Genomic DNA, 18,651 nt, shown 5'->3' with positions numbered 1-18,651 from the left:
TTTTCTTTTATCCCTCTGTATCAGGACCGTATGCTATCAATAGTTAGATGCTGATCACAGTGATTTGTATCCCCATATTTGAAATGATAATGGGCTCTTAAGAGGAAGCAGCTTTTGAAGCAGTTATGAAGAAGCCTGCCTACTCAGTCATCTCCAGAGGTTTTCTTCAACCTTTCCTATAGGGCTGTGGCTTGTTGACAGGGAGTCTGAAAACAAAAGGATAACAGTGAAAGATTCTGCCTCTTATTGTCGTGTTTCTGGACATTTTGCCTCTCTGGGAGTTCCGTTTTTTTAAGGTCTACTGATGGAGTGAAGGATTTTGCTCTCTGAAAAGGCTGCCCACCCTCTGGCCAGATGTAAGTGCCTATTCATATTGCACCCCCTCTGGAGGTGAAGAGAAAAGTAAACACTTCCGCCTACTGAGTCTGGTTTATGTGATTGATGCTGGGACTTCCAATTTCCAGGGCAAACGATGCATTAGTGGAAATGGGCACACAGGAAAGCTCAGTGCCAATGAGTTAAGTGCCCATCGCTGTACTCAGTGAACACTTTACTGATCTCAATTGTAGGCAATTAACAGTGATTAGCAAGTGCGTGCTTGGTGGGTGGCACAATGAGATTCTTCTTATTGATGAGACAAACTCACAAACAACCCAGAGAGATAGTGCCATGAAAATGCAACCGAAAAGCTCAATAACTGTGCAAGAGCATCTGACCAAAGCAGGACTCTTGTGAATGTTTTAATTTCTCTTAAACCTCTCATTAACTCTCAAACAATCCGGTAATATGTGGGGAGGGCCAGATACTTATTTAGAATGAGACACTCTTAAAGCTTCCTGAGTTAGAGAAATTAGAATGAGAAGAAATAAATCCCTACAAAATTGTGCAACCCTGGGGAGTTCAACTATTTCTTATTTATGTTGTTATTTCCTTCTGATCTAACACCATGTCTTGAACCTAGGAGATTTCAGTAAGTGTTGAGGAAAGTGAATTGGAATGAGGTCTCCTACCAGCTACTGATGATCACATTAGCCTCTTCTTGCTTCTTGTCCCTTCCACTATTTTCTTTTGTTACTAGCTTTTCTTTTCTTTTTTTTTCAACAGAGTCTCACTCTGTTGCCAGGCTGGAGTGCCATGGCGTGATCTCTCCTCACTGCAACCTCCGAGTCCTGGGTTCAAGCGATTCTTCTGCCTCAGCCTCCCAAGTAGCTGGGACTACAGGTGTGCGCCACCATGCCCAGCTAATCTTTGTAATTTTAGTAGAGAGAGGGTTTCACCATGTTGTCCAGGATGGTCTTGATTTCTTGACCTCGTGATCTGCCTGCCTCGGCCTCCCAAAGTGCTAGGATTACAGGCGTGAGCCACTGTGCCCACCCTTTTTGCTACCCTTTCTTTCTCTTCCCTTTAAAGAATCATCATGACCATATTTGAGACGTGTTTTTTTGCTTTAGATATATTTAAGAGATAGTAGAAATTAATTTGTATTTGCCTACTAACTTTTATTATAATTTCATAGAAGTATTTCCACGGAAGTATTTGGGCTCAAAGACACGGTAATGAATAACTAATATCCATTTCAAAGAGTTTCTGCTACTGGCAATACACAGTTGCATGGCAGTTATTCTCCCAAATAGCAAGAAAATAATCAAGTGGACAATTAATTAACATGCTCCTTAAACACCCACATGTTAAATCATGTTATACAATTCCCATTTCCTTGCAAGTTCTTACTGGCTTTATGAGACTTGCATGTCTAACTAACCACATGAGCTATACCAGGTGTTCAGAGAAATTCATTCATGAACTGAAATAACCTCATAGAGATACTGTTTTAACAAATGCAGGCTGCTTCGTTCCACTATTAGGTGCAGAATGCTCCATGAAGGCAAGGGCCAATTCTATGTTTACTATAAAATCCCCAGTGCCAACACAGTGTTTGGAATGGAGTAGTGTTGAAAGAATAAATAAACTGCACAATGAGGAAGTAAAACAGGGATATTTCATAAAAATCCATTCTTATCATTCCTTCATAGAAATTAATCACTACTTTAAAGTCGCATTCACTTGTGTATGTAGCCAGATAGTAAAAAACAATTTATTATGGCACCTAATTGTTGGAGATCATGCTTTAATAAGGAACACTTTACTGCTTAAAGAATATTATTGCTCAATGTAGTATTTGAATAGGTGATAATCTGAACTGCAAGTAAACCCTGCATCTCAATATTTAGAGACAAGTTGAGAAAGTGACCTTAACTGAAGCAAACAAGAATCAATGCCTAATGCATGTAACTAATTGCAATCTGGCTCTCTTTACAATTCGGGTGTGATTATTCTTACTTAAATGAAACATGTTTTTTTACCTTTGTTCTAACTCTGTTCTCATCAAGCAGTCATTTGATTATGAATCCAGTTTTCCTGTTATTTTTCATTTTTCTGAGATGGAGTCTTGCTCTGTCGCCAGGCTGGATTGCAGTGGTGCAATCTCAGCTCACTGAAACCTCTGCCTCCCAGGTTCAATTGATTCCCCTTCCTCAGCCTCCCGAGTAGCTGGGACTACATTGTGCGCACCACCATGCCTGGCTAATTTTTTGTATTTTAGTAGAGACGGAGTTTCACCATGTTTACCAGGATGGTCTCAATCTCCTTACTATGTAATCCTCTCACCTAGGCCTCCCAAAGGGCTGGGATTACAGGTGTGAGCCAACGTGCCCGGCCTCTTGTTATTTTTAATCCAGGAAATGTGTCCCTAGATGGAGGCAATGCATTTTTCAATTATTTGGAAAATACTCTTTTATTATAAATGTATACCTTAGCATTATGCTTTACACATTAGCCAGGTTTGAATGTACTTAGCATTAACAAATTTTCTAGACATCATAAAATTATTCCTAAGTGATTAAAATGTAAAGTTTTGGGGATTTTTTTTTTCAAAATTGAGGAATAATGGCACCATGATCTTTTTTAATGAATTTACACACTAGGTAGTTTTAAATGTACTTAGTATTAACCAGTTTTCTAGACATCGTCAAATTATTCCTGACTGAATGATTAAAATACAAAGTTTTAGGGGTTTTTTGTTTGCTTGTTTTTGTTTTTGGTATGTTCAACATTGAAAAATAAGGCCACCATGACACATTACACAATTGTTCTGTCCCAAAATTCTTCATAATGGACTATTCTGCCTTTTAAAAATTATTTTTCTTAACCGTACGCAGTAAGCCCTGAACATCATTTAATGCAACTCATCCATGTCTCGGCTGTTTCAAAGTCCAGGTTTGCCCCAACTTCTATAAAGCCCCAACTTTGAATAATCTGAGGCCAAATTAATGAGGATTAATTGTATGTCATCCTTGATGTTCTTTTGACCTTTTCATATGAATGAATTACATTAGCCCTCAGCCCTTCTGATGACTTTTTATAGAAGTCTGCAAATTTTTAATAATGAGGTGCTTGAAATTGAACAAAGGGTGTTCAGGACTCCTCTTACTGTGGACAATTAGCATCTCTCATCATTATCACCGTAATACCATTTAAGAATAAGTAGACCAAAGATGTCTTTTTATGTGCTTTAGAGATGCCTATTTAATTGGTGAGCTTAATAAAAATAGTCAATGATAATAAAGTCACTTCCTCCCTTGCTCCCAACAGATTTTATATCAGAAAATGATGAATGAAACCAGTTAAAAGTTTTTTCATTATTGTCAGAGATATGTGTTTGTTTTCATATTTCAATTTTTGATAAATCTTATCATAATACATAGTTTTTTTCACATTTCAATTTTTGATAAATCTTATCATAATACAGTTTTTAATGCATTTCAATGAAGTCTAATTTTGTTTTACTACTTTGCCATGTTTAAATGCTTACTGGTGATTTTTGGTTATGTTGTAGAAAGTACGCCTTTCTTTGTGCATCATTAGTACTGTGCTATTCTTTTTCTAATCTATTCATATTTAAAAATCATGTTAATGCTCATCTTTACTGATGCTGATTTAGGTTAGTAAAAGTTTTTTTTTTTTTACTTCTTTTCAGAAAAGTGAATCGAAATGTTCATTTTTTAGTCTGTGAGGCTTGATATCACATCTAACCAATTAACTTTTTTAAAAAACAAATTTTATCTGCTTTGATGAGGTAAAATTTATGCCCAATAAACTTACTCATTTCAAGTGTGCTGTTTGACCAGTCTTCACAAATGTTATATGCTGTGTAACTACAACTATAATCAAAAGAAAGGACATTTCTATCTCTCCAGACAGTTTCCTCCCTCTTCTCTTTCACTGCCAGTTCTGTCTCCCCATCCCATTCCCAAACCCCTATCACTATAGTTGTTAGTTCAGTGTTTTATATAATTTCATACAAATGGAATCATAGAATATATAGTTGTATATCTGGCTTCTTCATTTAGCATAATGCTTTTGAGATTCATCCCAGTGTGTTTGTCAGTAGTTTATTCTCTATTTATTAATGATTAATGGATATTTCATTTGTTTTCAGGTTTTAGGTACCGTGGTATAAAAAAGAATATATATAGTATATGTCCCTGGTTCCTGGAACAGAGCTTTAAAAATCCTTAGGCCTTTTTGAGTGATAGAGATACCTCTGTTATGCTAATGAGGTGACTCATAGAGGTGAAAGTGGCAGAGCTAGATTATGTCAGGATAGGGCTGGTCACTAGAGAGGTCAAGCACATGATTAGAATGTTGGAACTTCCAGCTTCCTGACCTCTAGGGATAGGACCTAGAGACTGAGTTCAAGCCCAAGGCCAATGTTTAATCAATCATGCCTACATAATGAGACCTTGATAAAAACTCTAAACAGGGAGTCCGAGGTAGGCATATCACGAGGTCAGGAGTTCGAGACCAGCCTGACCAACATGGTGAAACCCCATCTCTACTAAAAGTACAAAATTAGCCGGGCATGGTGGTACATGCCTATAATCCCAGCTACTCTGGTGGCTGAGGCAGGAGAATTGCTTGAATCCGGGAGGCAGAGATTGCAGTGAGCCGAGATTGTGCCACTGCACGCCAGCCTGGGTGACAGAGCAAGACTTCATCTAAAAGAAAAAAAAGGTCTAAAGGTTTGGTGTAGCGTCTTTTGTGAAGACGTTGATATGCCAGGAGGGCAATGCGCTCTGACGCACAGAGAGAAGTCATGCCTTCCCCAATGAGTCTCTTTTATTTGAGCATAGTCTTTATAATAAAACCTTATTTGTAAGTATAGTACTTTTAGTGAGTTTTGTGAGGCTTTTTGTTTTGTAAATTAGTGAGAAAGTCATGGGAACCTTTGAATTTATAGCCAGCCTCTCATAAATGTGTATAACTCTTAAGTCATGCAGGTTGCATCTAAAGTAAGAGAAATCCTGTGGAGAGGTAACTGGTGGACGCTGATGTTAATCATAAGAATTAATGTTAGAAATATACTTTGGTATACCCACTAGGGCAGAAACTGAGTAAATATGAATGAAGCTTCTATGAACATTCATATACAGTGTACGTATCTTTCTGGAGACAAATGTTTTCATTTCTGGGAGTGGAATTACTTGGTCTTATGGTAACTCTATAAGACACTGTAAAGTTGTTTTCCAAAGTGGGTTGTACCATTTTGCATTCTCTTCAGCAATGAATTAGAGTCCTCATTGTTCCACATTCTTGTCAACCTGTGGTATTATTAGTCTTTTGAATTTTAGATATTCGAATAGGTGTATAGAAGTATTTCACTGTGGTTTTAAATTTGCATTTCCCTAATGTCACCAAATAAAATTTGAAAATTTACTGTATAAATGATAGTTTCACATATTTAATTTTCAATTCATTATATGTATATAGATGTAGACAAAGTTATATGTTCATATCCTAAATTCAAAGAGTTGCTATGAAAACCTCTTATCTTCACATTTTTCATTAAAGATGTAATTTTTTAAAATGCTTAATTTTTTTTGTTGTTTTTTAACCGCAGTTTTAGGTTAGCAAAATTCAGAAGATACAGTATTTTCTCAGTTATTCTCTAACTCCACACATGCATAGCCTCCCCTGCTAATAATACCTCTCACTAGAGTGGTATATTTGTTACAATTTATGAACCTACGTTGACACATTTTTATCATTCAAAGTTCATAGTTACATTAGGGCTCACTCTGTTTCTTTGTTTTGTTTTGTTTTTTTTTTTTTTGAGTCTCTCTCTGTCACCCAGGCTGGAGTGCAATGGCACAATCTCATCTCAATGCAAGCTCTGCCTCCCGGGTTCAGGCCATTCTCCTGCCTCAGCCTCCAGAGTAGCTGGAACTACAGGTGCCCGCCACCACACCCAGCTAATTTTTTGTATTTTTAGTAGAGACGGGGTTTCACTGTGTTAGTCAGGATGGTCTGGATCTCCTGACCTCATGATCTGCCAGCCTCGGCCTCCCAAAATGCTGGGATTGAGCTACCGCAGCCCAATCCCAGGTGTGAGCTACTGCAGCCCCGCCCGGGCTCATTCTTGGTGTTGCACATTCTATAGGCTTGGACAAATTTTTAATGACATGTATCCACCATTATAGCATCACACAGAGAGTAGTTTCACTGATTTCTGAGTTTTGCCTATCCTCTTGCTGCCAACCCCTGGTAACAATTGATCTTTTTATTGTCTCCATAGTTTTGCCTTTTCTAGAATTTCATATGGTCATACAGTATGCACTCTTTTCAGACTGGCTTCTTTCACTTAGCAATATGCACTTAAGTTTCTTCCATGTCTTTTCATGGCTTGATACCTCAGTTCTTTTTAGCACTAATATCATATTCTATTGCCTGGTATATTAAAGTTTCTTTATCCATTCACCTACTGAAGGACATCTTGGTTGCTTCCAAGTTTTTGCAATTATCAATAAAATTTCCATAAACATCTGTATGCAAGTTTTCATGTGAATGTATGTTTAAAACTCTTCTGGGTAAATACCAAGGAGTGGAATTGCTGAATCATGTGATAAGTGTTCATTTAGTATTGTAAGAAACTGCCAAACTTTTTTCCAAAGTGGCTGGACCATTTTACATTCCTACCAGCAATGAATGAGTGTTCCTATTGTTTCACATCGTTACCAGCATTTACAGTTTTCAAAGTTCTGGTTTTTAGCCATTTCAATAGGTTTGTTGTAGTATCTCCCTGTTGAAGTGAACCTTTTTTTAATATGCTTATTTGCCTCTGAAATATTCTTTGTTGAGGTGTCTGTTAAGGTTTTGGCCTATTTTTTAAATTGGGTTGTTTTCTTATTCTTGAGTTTTAAGTGTTCTTTGTATGTTTTGGCTAGAAATCTTTAATCAGGCATGTCTTTTGCAAATGTTTTATGTCAATCTCTTTCTCTTAACATTGTCTTTTTCACAGGGACTTTTTAATTGTAACAGATTCTAGATTATCAATTTTTTTTTCATGAATCATACCTTTGGTATTGTATCTTAAAAGTCATTCCCACACTCAAGGTCTTCTAGGTTTTCTCCTATGTTATCTTTTTAACATAGGAGGCAAATAAGCATATTTTAAAAAGGTTCACTTCAACAGTGAGATACTACAACAAACCTATTGAAATGGCTAAAAACCAGAACATTGACAACTGTAAATTCTTGTAACAATGTGAAACAATAGGAAGTTTTATACTTCTGCATTTCATATTTATGTCTAGAATCCATTTTGTATTTATTTTTATGAAGTGTTTAAGATCCGTGTCTACATTCTTTTTTTTTCCTTTTTGCATGTGGATGTCCAGTTGTTCTAGCACCATCTGCAGAAGACACTTCTTTTTATTGTATTGCCTTTGCTCCTTTGTTAAAAATCAGTTGACTTCATTTACGTGCATCTATTTCTAGGCTCTCTATTTTGTTCTATTGATCCCTTTGTCCATTCTTTCATCAACACCACATTGTCTTCATTACTATAGCTTTATAGTAGTCTTGAATTTAGGTAGTGTCAATCCTCCAACTTTGTTCTTGTCCTTCAATACCGTGCTGGCTATCCTGGATTTTTTACCTCTCCATAACAATTTTACAATTGTTTTGTCAATATCCACAAAATAACTAGCTGAGATTTTGATTGGAATTGCATTGAATCTATAGAAGTAATTGGGAAGAACTAATTTCTTGACAACATTGAGTCTTCCTATTTATGAACATGTAAGATCTCTCTAACAGGTATTTTAAAGTGTGCTTGTTCCTGTAAGTCATTTAAAAGCATTTGGAAATTCTCTTGCTTTTTCAATAGTCAGTCCCCTTAACATTTTTTAAGGTCTTCTAATTTCTTTATCCCTGGGAATATATCACCTTATTCTTTTTTATTAAAAAAATTTCTCCTTTCTTTCTGTCTCCCTTCCTGAAGACTTTAGGAGATAATGCTCTATTCTTTAGCAATTTATTTATTTCTACTTTCCACAGTGGTTTTTATTTTATTTTATCTTACTTTTTACATTTCTATTTAACATTTGTGAAATCAAAGTACTTATTGTTATTGCGTTCTCTACAATTACAAAAAATGGCATTCTAAGCCAGTTTGGCTTACTCACTTAACATAGTAAAATGAGAACTTTAGGTAACCTCTGTTCATGTTTTATGATAGAGAAACCCATTGGATCTGTAATGGGACCAGGGAGTCAACATTTGTCTGAAGAGGTTGTGAGAGCTTTAGTTTGATGTTAACTTCAAATACCAAAGATACTGGGAAAATTAGTCCATTTTTGGACTTCCTGATAGGTTATTTTTTATTAAAGTAGAAAAAGTTTTTCAGACCAAACTGTGAACTGATGGGTCTACCCTGAATCTCAGTGTTTGGCATTGCCACAATTTATTTCTGATGTTTTTGAAGTTATTGCTATTTGTAATGGCAACAGTTTCAGAAATATAAGTATGAATACCTATTAGGGAAAGGGATTTGTTTGGCCAATGTCTCTTGAATGTCAAAACCTCAAAACTGAATTAAAGTAGCCTCATTAATTTTTCATAAGCAAAACAAGAGTATTGTGAATTTCATACCTTCATTTAAATTGAGTACCTGTCATGTACAAGTTCCCGTGCAATATAGGGGCATGTACAGAGCAATGAAATCCAAATTCTTCTTCCAAGAAACTCACAATCTACCATTCGTGATAAGATATAGATACATAATTACAGTGAAAAGTGATACCTTATACATGTTATTCACTAATAAATAACATCAAAAGGAAATCATGATTCATGAGTGATTTTCAAAATATTTTCAATGTTCTTTTAAGGCTTGAAGAGAAATACAATTTTGAGAACTTTAAGCTTCATTTAAAATATTGTACATTTCTATCATTTAAAAATATATATTCTCTGTTTTATTTTTAATGAGTCCAGATATTTAAGAAGAAATTTTATTATGAATAGAATTTTTACTTATGGTGAGATTTTACAGTAGCCAGTGAATACTATTTAATGTTTAAGTTGTTGTAATGATATGAAGACATATTGTTCTGACACTTTAAAATGATTATAAAGCTGACTCATTGCTGTACTGAAATGCTGAGCCTAAGTATTCCTTAGTCTTCCTGTTCTAATTAGATTTTATTTATTTCCAATATTTTTTGAGAAGACCGAGAAAAGATCACCAAAAAAAATCATCTATTATGCAACAACATCATTTGAACTTTTAAAGACAAAATAATTCTTGATATAGCAGAAATCCGTATGATGCCCAGACTTTCCTCAGTAAACTCATAAACAAATGGAAGCAATAACATCTTTAAATCACTTTCTCAAATGCATCTCTGCTGTGGTTCCGATGGATACAAGTAATACCACCAAGTGCGTAATAACTTGAGCAAGTATTTCTAGGAGGCAGTACAGGCTCATCAAAACTCAATTCAGAAAAATATGAAACAAGATTAAAAGAAAAAAACCCCACAAACCTCCACAAACTGAATCCCATCAATAGGGAATCAACTTTTAGGAAAAACTGGGTGCTCATTTTATTAAGTCAAATATGCTGTAAACAAATACGACCAATATTCTCCATGCACTCTTTTCTGGTCCTTGGTTTAGAATAGTAAATTGGCTTAGTGCCCATTGTTGCCTAGTATAATCTTAACTGAAAGACCTTAGCTGAGATCCTTGTTTATAAGTTCTGGGAACTGATAGGCTTAAATAGAGTCATGGGTTGGAGATGTGTGAGAATCAAAATATTTAACCTCCATATGATACAGAGACTGACCAATCCGAAAAGATGCTGCTCGTGAACAACACATATTGTAGTACTAATGCCTACCAGCTGGATGTCAGCTCTCACTGTCTTTGCGAGGTTTTTGCTGGGGTGACATTTACTCTGGTGAATTCAATTAAATTAATAGGAGGCAAATCAAACCTCCCTTTTAAACCCTAAAGAGCAATGTGTCAGAGGCTCTGGTGACTACATCTTTACATATGTACAAAATACTAGCTTAGATATAATTTTATTTGTTAGCAAACACTTATTAAATGTCTACATTGGTTTAACCTGGGAGTCCGTCTATAAAACTTTTATCTGCTCAAGTTATTTAAAATAAATGATAGAACTGGATGAAATTGAGAGTCATCTAATATAGCTTTTAATTTTAAAAATGAGAAAATTGAGGCCCAGACTAATTAAGTAACAAATATTTCTGGGACATTTACATTGTGCCAAGCACTTTTCTAGCTGCTGAGAATAGAGTGGTGAACCTATATGTAAGAACCAGGAGGTTGTGGTAGAGTGACTATGGTTGAGGATTGGCCATGTTAGATTTGGTGTTTAACGAAAGTCCTTTCAGGGGTGACACTAAACACCAAACTGAAAGAAAAGGAGAATCTAGGCTTACAAAGATATGGGACATACTATTTTAAATGGAGCAATAGCAAGTGTAATAGTGAAGATTTAGCACATGAAGAAAAGCAAAACCAAGGCCTGTGTGGCTGAAGCCTCATGAATAAGCAGGAGAGAGAGCATCACAAGATGAGCTTGAAGAGGAGAGTGGAACCAGATCATGGAGAGTTTTTAGGTCCTGGTAAGTTGCCTTTTATTCTAAATTTTATTGAAACATTTTTGTACTTATATTACCACATGTTATGTATATTACATATAGTACACATATACATAACATGAAATTGATCTGATAGATATTTCTGAAAGATCATCTGGCAGAAGGAGGATTACTTAGTAGGCCGTTTTAGTCAAATGAGATGTGATGACATCATGGACTATGGTGACAGATGTGAATTTGAGAGAAATGGATGATTATAGGATATATTTGAAGATAGACTCAACGGGATATGTGATGGGTTGGTTATCGGGGATGAGAGAAAGAAAGAAATCAAAGTTGCATCCTAAATTCTTGCTTGATTATCTAGGTTGATGGTAAGGCTGGTAAGCTGAGATGGTGGTATGGTTTGGCTCTGTATCCCCACCCAAATCTCATCTTGAATTGTACTGCCATAATTCCCACGTATTTTGGGAGGGACCCAGTGGGAGATAATTGAATCATGGGGGCAGTTTCCCTCATACTGTTCTCATGGTAGTGAATAAGTCTCAGGAGATCTAATGGTTTTATCAGGGGTTTCTGCTTTTGCATCTTCCTCATTCTTCTTTGCTTGCTGCCATCCATATAAAATGGGACTTGCTTCTCCTTGCCTTCCATCATGATTGTGAGGTCTCCTCAGCCATGTGGAACTGTAAGTCCAATTAAATTTATTTTGCATATTGCCCAGTCTTGGGTATATCTTTATCAGCAGCATGAAAACAGACTAATACAGTAAATTGGTACCAGTAGAGTGAGTCGCTGCAGAAAAGATACCCCAAAATGTGGTAGTGACTTTGGAACTGGGTAACAGGCAGAGGTTGGAACAGTTTGGGGCTCAGAAGAAGAAAGGAAAATGTGGGAAAGTTTGGAACTTCCTAGAGACTTGTTGAATGACTTTGACCAAAAGTCTGATAGAGATATGGACAATAAGTTCTGAGCTGAGGTGGTCTCAGATGGAGATGAGAAACTTGTTGGGAAATGGAGTAAAGGTAATTCTTGTTATGTTTTAGCAAAGAGACTGGTGGCATTTTGCCCTTGCCCTAGAGATTTGTGGAACTTTGAACTTGAGAGAGATGATTTAGGGTGTCTGGTGGAAGAAATTTTTAAGCAGCAAAGCATTCAAGAGGTGACTTGGGTGCTGTTAAAGGTATTCAGTTTTATCAGAGAAGCAGAGCATAAAAGTTCAGAAAATTTTCAGCCTGGCAATCTGATAGAAAAGATAAACCCATTTTCTGGGGGAGAAATTGAAGCTGGCTGCAGAAATTTGCATAAGTGACGAGAAGTTGAATGTTAATCACCAAGACAATGGGGAAAATGTCTCCAGGGCATGTCAGAGGTCTTCACAGCAGCCCCTCCCATCGCAGGCCTGGAGACCTAGGAGGAAAAAGTTGTTTCATGGGCCAGGCCCAGCGTCCCTGAGCTGTGTGCAGTCTAGGGACATGGTGCCCTGCATCCCAGCCACTACAGCCATGGTTGAAAAGGGGCCAATGTAGAGCTTGGGCTGTGGCTTCAGAGGCTGCAAGCCCGAAGCCTTGGCAGCTTCCATGTGGCATTGAGTCTGTGGGTGCACAGAAGTCAAGAATTGAGGTTTGGGAACCTCTGTCTAGATTTCAGAAGATGTATGGAAACACCTGGATGCCCAGGCAGAAGTTTGCTGCAGGGACAGGGCTCCTACGGGGAACCTCTGCTAGGGCAGTTCAGAAGGGAAATGTAGGGTCAGAGTCCCCACACAGATTCCTTACTGGGGCACCACCTAGTAGAGCTTTGAGAAGAAGGCCACTGTCCTCCAGATCCCAGAATGTCAGATTCACTGACAGCTTGCACCATGTGCCTAGGAAAGCTGCAGACACTCAGTGTCAGCCCATGAAAGCAGCCAGGAGGGAGGCTGTACCCTGCAAAGCCATAGAGGTGGAGCTGCCCGAGACCATGGGAACCCACCTCTTGCATCAGCATGACCTGAATATGAGACATGAAGTCAAAGATCATTTTGGAACTTTAAGATTTGGCTGCCTCACTGTATTTAGGACATGCATAGACCCTGTAGTCCCTTTGTTTTGTTCAATTTCTCCTATTTGGAATGGTTGTATTTGCCCAATGTCTGTACCCTCATTGTATCTAGGAAATAACTGGCTTGCTTTTGATTTTACAGAGTCATAGGTAGAAGGGACTTGCCTTGTCTCAGATGAGACTTCATGCTATGGACTTTTGAGTAAATGTTGAAATGAGTTGGCTTTGGGGGACTGTTGGAAGGCATAACTGGTTTTGAAATGTGAAGACGTGAGATGTGGCAGGGGCCAGGGACAGAATGATATGGTTTGGCTCTGTGTCCCCACCTAAATCTCATCTTGATTTGTACTCCCATAATCCCCACATGTTGTGGGAGGGACCTGGTGGGAGATGCTTGAATCATGGGGGGTGGTTTCCCCCATACTATTCTTGTGGTAGTTAATAAGCCTCATGAGATCTGATGGTTTTATCAGGGGTTTCAACTTTTTCGTTTTCCTCATTCCGTCTGTCTGCTGCCGTCCATGTAAGACGGGACGGGACTTGCTCCTCCTTGCCTTCCACCATGATCGTGAGGCTTCCCCAGCCAAGTGGAATCGTAAATCCTATTAAGCCTCTTTCTTTTATAAATTGCCCAGTGTTGGGTATGTCTTTATCAGCAGTGTGAAAATGGACTAAAACGCACGGGTAGCCTGGGGAAAGAATAGATGGGTTGGGGAGAAATCCAGAATTCAGTACTGAACCCATTAACTATGAGATATCTATTAGATATATTTATAGAGATATTCAGTAAGATTATGAGCTTGGAGCTGAATGAGGATTTCAGAGTTAGAAATATTTAATAGAAACTTGAGGATCATTTTGTATATTGATGGTATTTGAAGCCATGGGACAAGACAGTATCTCTTAAAAAAGGAGAGTATTTAGAGAAGGCTGGGGAATAAGTCCTAGTATACTCCAAAATTAAGATTTTTGAGCAGAGGAAATAGCTGAAGAGAAAGGCTGAGAAGCAGTAGCCACTGAGGTACAGCAATTAGGTGAGGCGATGTTAAGAAAGCCAGGAGGTCCACGTGTGATTAGCTGCTGAACTGACAATAAGTCCCAGGTTACTCAGATATTAAGTCCAGTTTATAATGTCCTACTGCATGTTGCTCTTATTCATCATTCTTGTTTATAACCCATTATATTATGGCAAAATAAAAGGTAAAAAGCTGGGTCAATCAGTGGCCAAATCTGTAACTTAATCTCTTGCCTGGGTCCATTGTGTGATAATGCCTTTTTTATTTTGTTTGTATTGTATTCTGATCATGTTTTTCTTATGTATTTGAAACTACAGATTTCTTAAATTTGGAATGCCTTTCAGTCTTTTTTTAAACGTTTTTACCTGCTTAATAAGGCCCACTGATGGTCAGAACGGCTGATGTTGGAGCTAGGGTAAGATGTTATTATTATTTTTGTACATGTCTTTCCCACTGTTTTTATCTCCTTAATAGTATTTTACAGGAGGCAGCAACTTTGGGTTTCAGTCTTTCTCTTTGACATCCAAACTCAAACTCCCTGTGAGAGCTTTAAATATCCCTGCCCTTTGTTTGCCACATCGATTGCCAAATCTTGCTACCTCACTTAAATTTGCAGCTTTTTTTCTCCCCCTCCACTGCTGCCCTAGTCTTTACCTGAATGATCCTCTTCATGGAAACCCTCTGCCTTGAAGCGGTTCATCTGTTCCATTTCTGCCTACTGCCACTATTTAAATGATTCTGTGCTTCTGGCATTTCCATTCTTACTCTTAAATCCCAGAAGGGCTTCCCATTCCCCAGGAGTCAAGTGCACAATCCTTGCCCCTGTTGGGTGTTCATATTCTGAGTGATTTTGTTTTCCTCATCCCATCCAATGTGTCTGACTTCTTTCATTTCTAGGTTTTCAGAATTATCTTCATTACAATCGTTTTAATTATTCCTTTAAACAGAACTATTTTTTTTTTTCAAGAGCCATTCAGAATACACATACACACAGAGAAAGATAGTTTTGGGTCATTTCTTGGTAAAATATTTTTCATTTACACATGATAACCGTTTAATATATTAAATGTTTATCTAATAAAGTTAATGTGCAACACATACAACATTATTTTACCTTAGAGTCCCTCTAAAACTTGTCTATTGCAAGACAAAAAAGGAACTGACAGAAAACGATCTAATGATGCCCTTCAGGCAGGTACAAAGAAAAGCTTTGCAAAAGTGTGGGGCCCTGGAAAAAGCCAATAGGGTGAAAGGAAAAATGTCTTCTATCACAAAGTGCCTATTTTTACTTCGACCTTTCATTTAGTGTTAGACAGCATTAATATACAGACAGCAGGATGCTCAAAGTAAAAAAAGGGAACTGAGTTAGTAAGCACCAGTTGCCATGTGAGCAAAGACCTGTTTGTGTCACAGATCTTGGCAAAGATCAAACCAGAGATCAAAGGCTTTGATAAAATATGACTGAGCTTAGCAGTCATATGTAACCTCTTCCCACAGCCGTGGGGAGTAGTTTGTGACTGTCTACTGCCCGAGATGTGCCTCTAACAGGGAGACTACATGAGAGCCGCTGGCTGAGACTGAGGTCAGCCTGGATGGTAATGACGATGATCTGAGCTGATAGAAGAGTTGAGGTGCCAGGTTCCAGCAGGAGCTAACATAACAGATACCAAAGTATTAAAGCAGCCAAGCTTGCTGTGATCTCAGACAGATGTGACAGCAGCTGGAGAAAGCTGCAGGAGCAAAACAAGCAGCAGTGGCTTCAAAGAGAGCTGAAATATTCCAGCTTCAGTTCAGGGATATTTGGGAAACTCTCAGAAAGGAGAGAGGCTTGGGCATCTATTTTTCTTTATTTGCCATTGTTTTCAAACAGCTTAAAGTTGGACTACTCTGACCATTCCTTATGCGGATACATACCACCTAAACCCACATCCAAAAGGTGTGTGTCCACATGAGCTTGGTGCAGGAAATACATATGTCGCATTCACTGTAAATATCCCTTGAAGGAAAGAAAGAAGGAAAAAGGGAGGGAAAATTGATTGGAGGACTGAAACGTCCATGTAAATTTCCAACTAAGTGGGATTCTGAAGAGCAGGACTGTCATTGTGAGTAAGTAGCAGCCAAAATGACACCATTTGAGGAGGAAATAGTTCTGTTTTCATATTTTATCACTGATATTTGTCTGTCTGTCTGAAATTTATACTGTTACATATTCATTCCTGTGTATCATGAATCTTTCCAGGCTTCAAGAGTTTCTTCTGAAAATGTAAATAATTCTTGTGAGAAAATGTAACTTAACCACATGTGTGACTTACATCTGGGTAGGTACACTCTAGATTTCAGAAAGAAAACTGATTTTAGTCCACTTGAAAGAGGAGCATATTTTTACAATTCTGGATAGGGCTAACACTGCCAAAGAGAATCTGGGCTCACCTAGTATCACTACATAAAATGACATGTAATTTGATTTCAAATAATACTCTTGATTTATTTCATAGAAGTATTTTTGTCTTAATGCAAAGCAAAACCCATATAAGTAAAGATACATATTGGTGCAAAGATATACTTGCAAGTGTGTGTGTGTGTGTGTGTATGAGAGAGAGAGTATTTGTAGTTGGGAAAAATGTTCAAAGGGATTTATTTGAGCTTGATAGTGCTGGTCAATAATTTATAGAGCTCAGATACAGAGTTTCAGCACTGTTAGATTATTTGCTCAGGAAATATACTTGAAGAATCAACACCTCCAAAGACATGATAAACTGTTAAGCCAGTCTCACTTACCAGCCTTACTGATACCATTTTATAGTTGTAGAAAAAAAATTCAGATTTCCAAAATGGATGACAGGATCATACTCCATTTCTGCATGAGAATGTGTCTCTGAAGCGGCATCAGGAATCTGGTCGGATGTCACTGCCACTGCTACTTTCTAAAGGCAGTTTGAAAGCCTGGCAAGATACAGAAATTAATGTGAAGTGGGTATAAATTCAAGTTGCAAATAATTAGCCTCCTGTGGAGCAATTCTTCAGATTCCAAAAATATACCAATACTCTACTCATTATTCTGATGAAGGCCAGTTGGCCAAGACTCTGAATTGCTTGGAAAACTTCCTTCAGGAATGAAATGAGAAAACTGTGAGAAATGAATAATATTGTTATTGTTTTGGTACATGTTTGCGACAGTTCTTTGGGGAATATTTAAACCAGTGCCTCCTTTGAGTTTTGCTTGTTCTGTGTTCCTGTCAGTTGTTTCCTCCTTGTTTTTCCATTATCATATTCTTGACTGGCACAATTTGGATTCTGTTTTGGAAACAATCCAGATTGGGTTTTTGTCCAGCTTTTGCCTGAATTTTTTCATTGTTTGTCATTGCTTAGGCAATTTTGGCTGTATTTAAAAAAAATAAATTTCTGATCATATTAGAGCAATAGTTTTGTAATGCAAGGAGGTAAATGTCCCAATCAATCAATTGTTCGTTATGGGCTTTAGTGAGAAACAAATCTAAATATGAATCTTAGCTCCATCACTTACCAGCTATGTAATAGTGATGTAATTTCACCTTCCTAAACCTCAATTTTCTCACCTATAAAACAGAATTCATGAAGTGGGATAATGTATGTAATATTCTTAGTTATTCACACTTTCTATGTACCAGGTGATGAGCTAGAGGACCACCATCCAATAGGAAAATAATACATGCTATGTATCTAATAGTACATTTTCTGGTGGCTACATTAAAAAAGCAAAAAAAGAAGCCATGAAGTCAATTTCATATGTTTTTGTGTAGTCCGCTGTGTCCAAATATCATTTCAATTAGTCATCACATAGAAATTATTAAAGCAATTTTATATATTTTTGCATACTAAATCTGCAAACTCCAGTGTGTGTTTTATACTTACAGCACCCCTTACTTTGAAGGCTAAATTTTCAATGGATAAACGAAAAGTAATCTTGATCATATTATAAAGTTGTGTTTAACAAAAAACCATTTCATTCTGCTTCAGTTTATAAATTTAAATAAATTAAAATTAAATTAAAAGTTCCATTTCTTAGTTGCACTAGCCATATTTCATGTGCTTATTGTCATATGTGGCTAGGAGGTATGGTATTGGGCATCACCAGGCTAGAAAGATGGGACATGAGGAAGTAAATGTCCGGGGCTTATACACTTTGGTTGCCCATTTGTCTCTGCTCTACCATTTTTTTTTTTTTTTGAGACAGAGTCTCACTGTATCTCCCAGGCTGGAGTGCAGTTGCGCAATCTCAGCTCACTGCAAGCTCCGCTTCCCAGGTTCACGCCATTCTCCTGCCTCCGCCTCCCTAGTTTAGCTGGGACTACAGGGGCCTGCCACCACACCTGGCTAATTTTTTGTAATTTTAGTAGAGACAGGGTTTCGCTGTGTTAGCCAGGATAGTCTCGATCTCCAATATCCTGATCTCATGATCCGCCCGCCTCCCCCTCCCAAAGTGCTGGGATTACAGGCGTGAGTCACTGCGCCCGGCCTCTACTATTTTTTTAGTCAAGGGGCAGAGAAGACAGATCAGTAAGTGATTGATTCTTGATAATCATTTCGGATAACAAATATTGGAAAAGATGGCAAGAAAAGTTGAATTTTATGGCAATACT

At 37.5% G+C, this 18,651-nt stretch overlaps 1 long non-coding RNA gene across 2 annotated transcripts in view; it reads right to left on the bottom strand.

Moving 5' to 3' along the window:
- Nucleotides 1-18,219, bottom strand: part of LOC108585962 — a 46,650-nt gene extending 28,431 nt beyond the window's left edge. For both annotated transcript variants that reach the window (XR_001902591.3, XR_001902592.2), the window contains exon 1: nucleotides 16,811-18,219. This is a non-coding gene — a long non-coding RNA (uncharacterized LOC108585962). The remainder of the gene's footprint in view (nucleotides 1-16,810) is intronic.
- Between the last annotated feature and the right edge of the window lie 432 nt (nucleotides 18,220-18,651).

The sequence above is a fragment of the Papio anubis genome, chromosome 3 (genome assembly GCF_008728515.1).
Source record: "Papio anubis isolate 15944 chromosome 3, Panubis1.0, whole genome shotgun sequence".
NCBI classification, from domain to species: domain Eukaryota; kingdom Metazoa; phylum Chordata; class Mammalia; order Primates; family Cercopithecidae; genus Papio; species Papio anubis.
The sequence above is the reverse complement of the archived record's forward strand: the minus strand, read 5'-3'. Positions and strand labels throughout refer to the sequence as shown.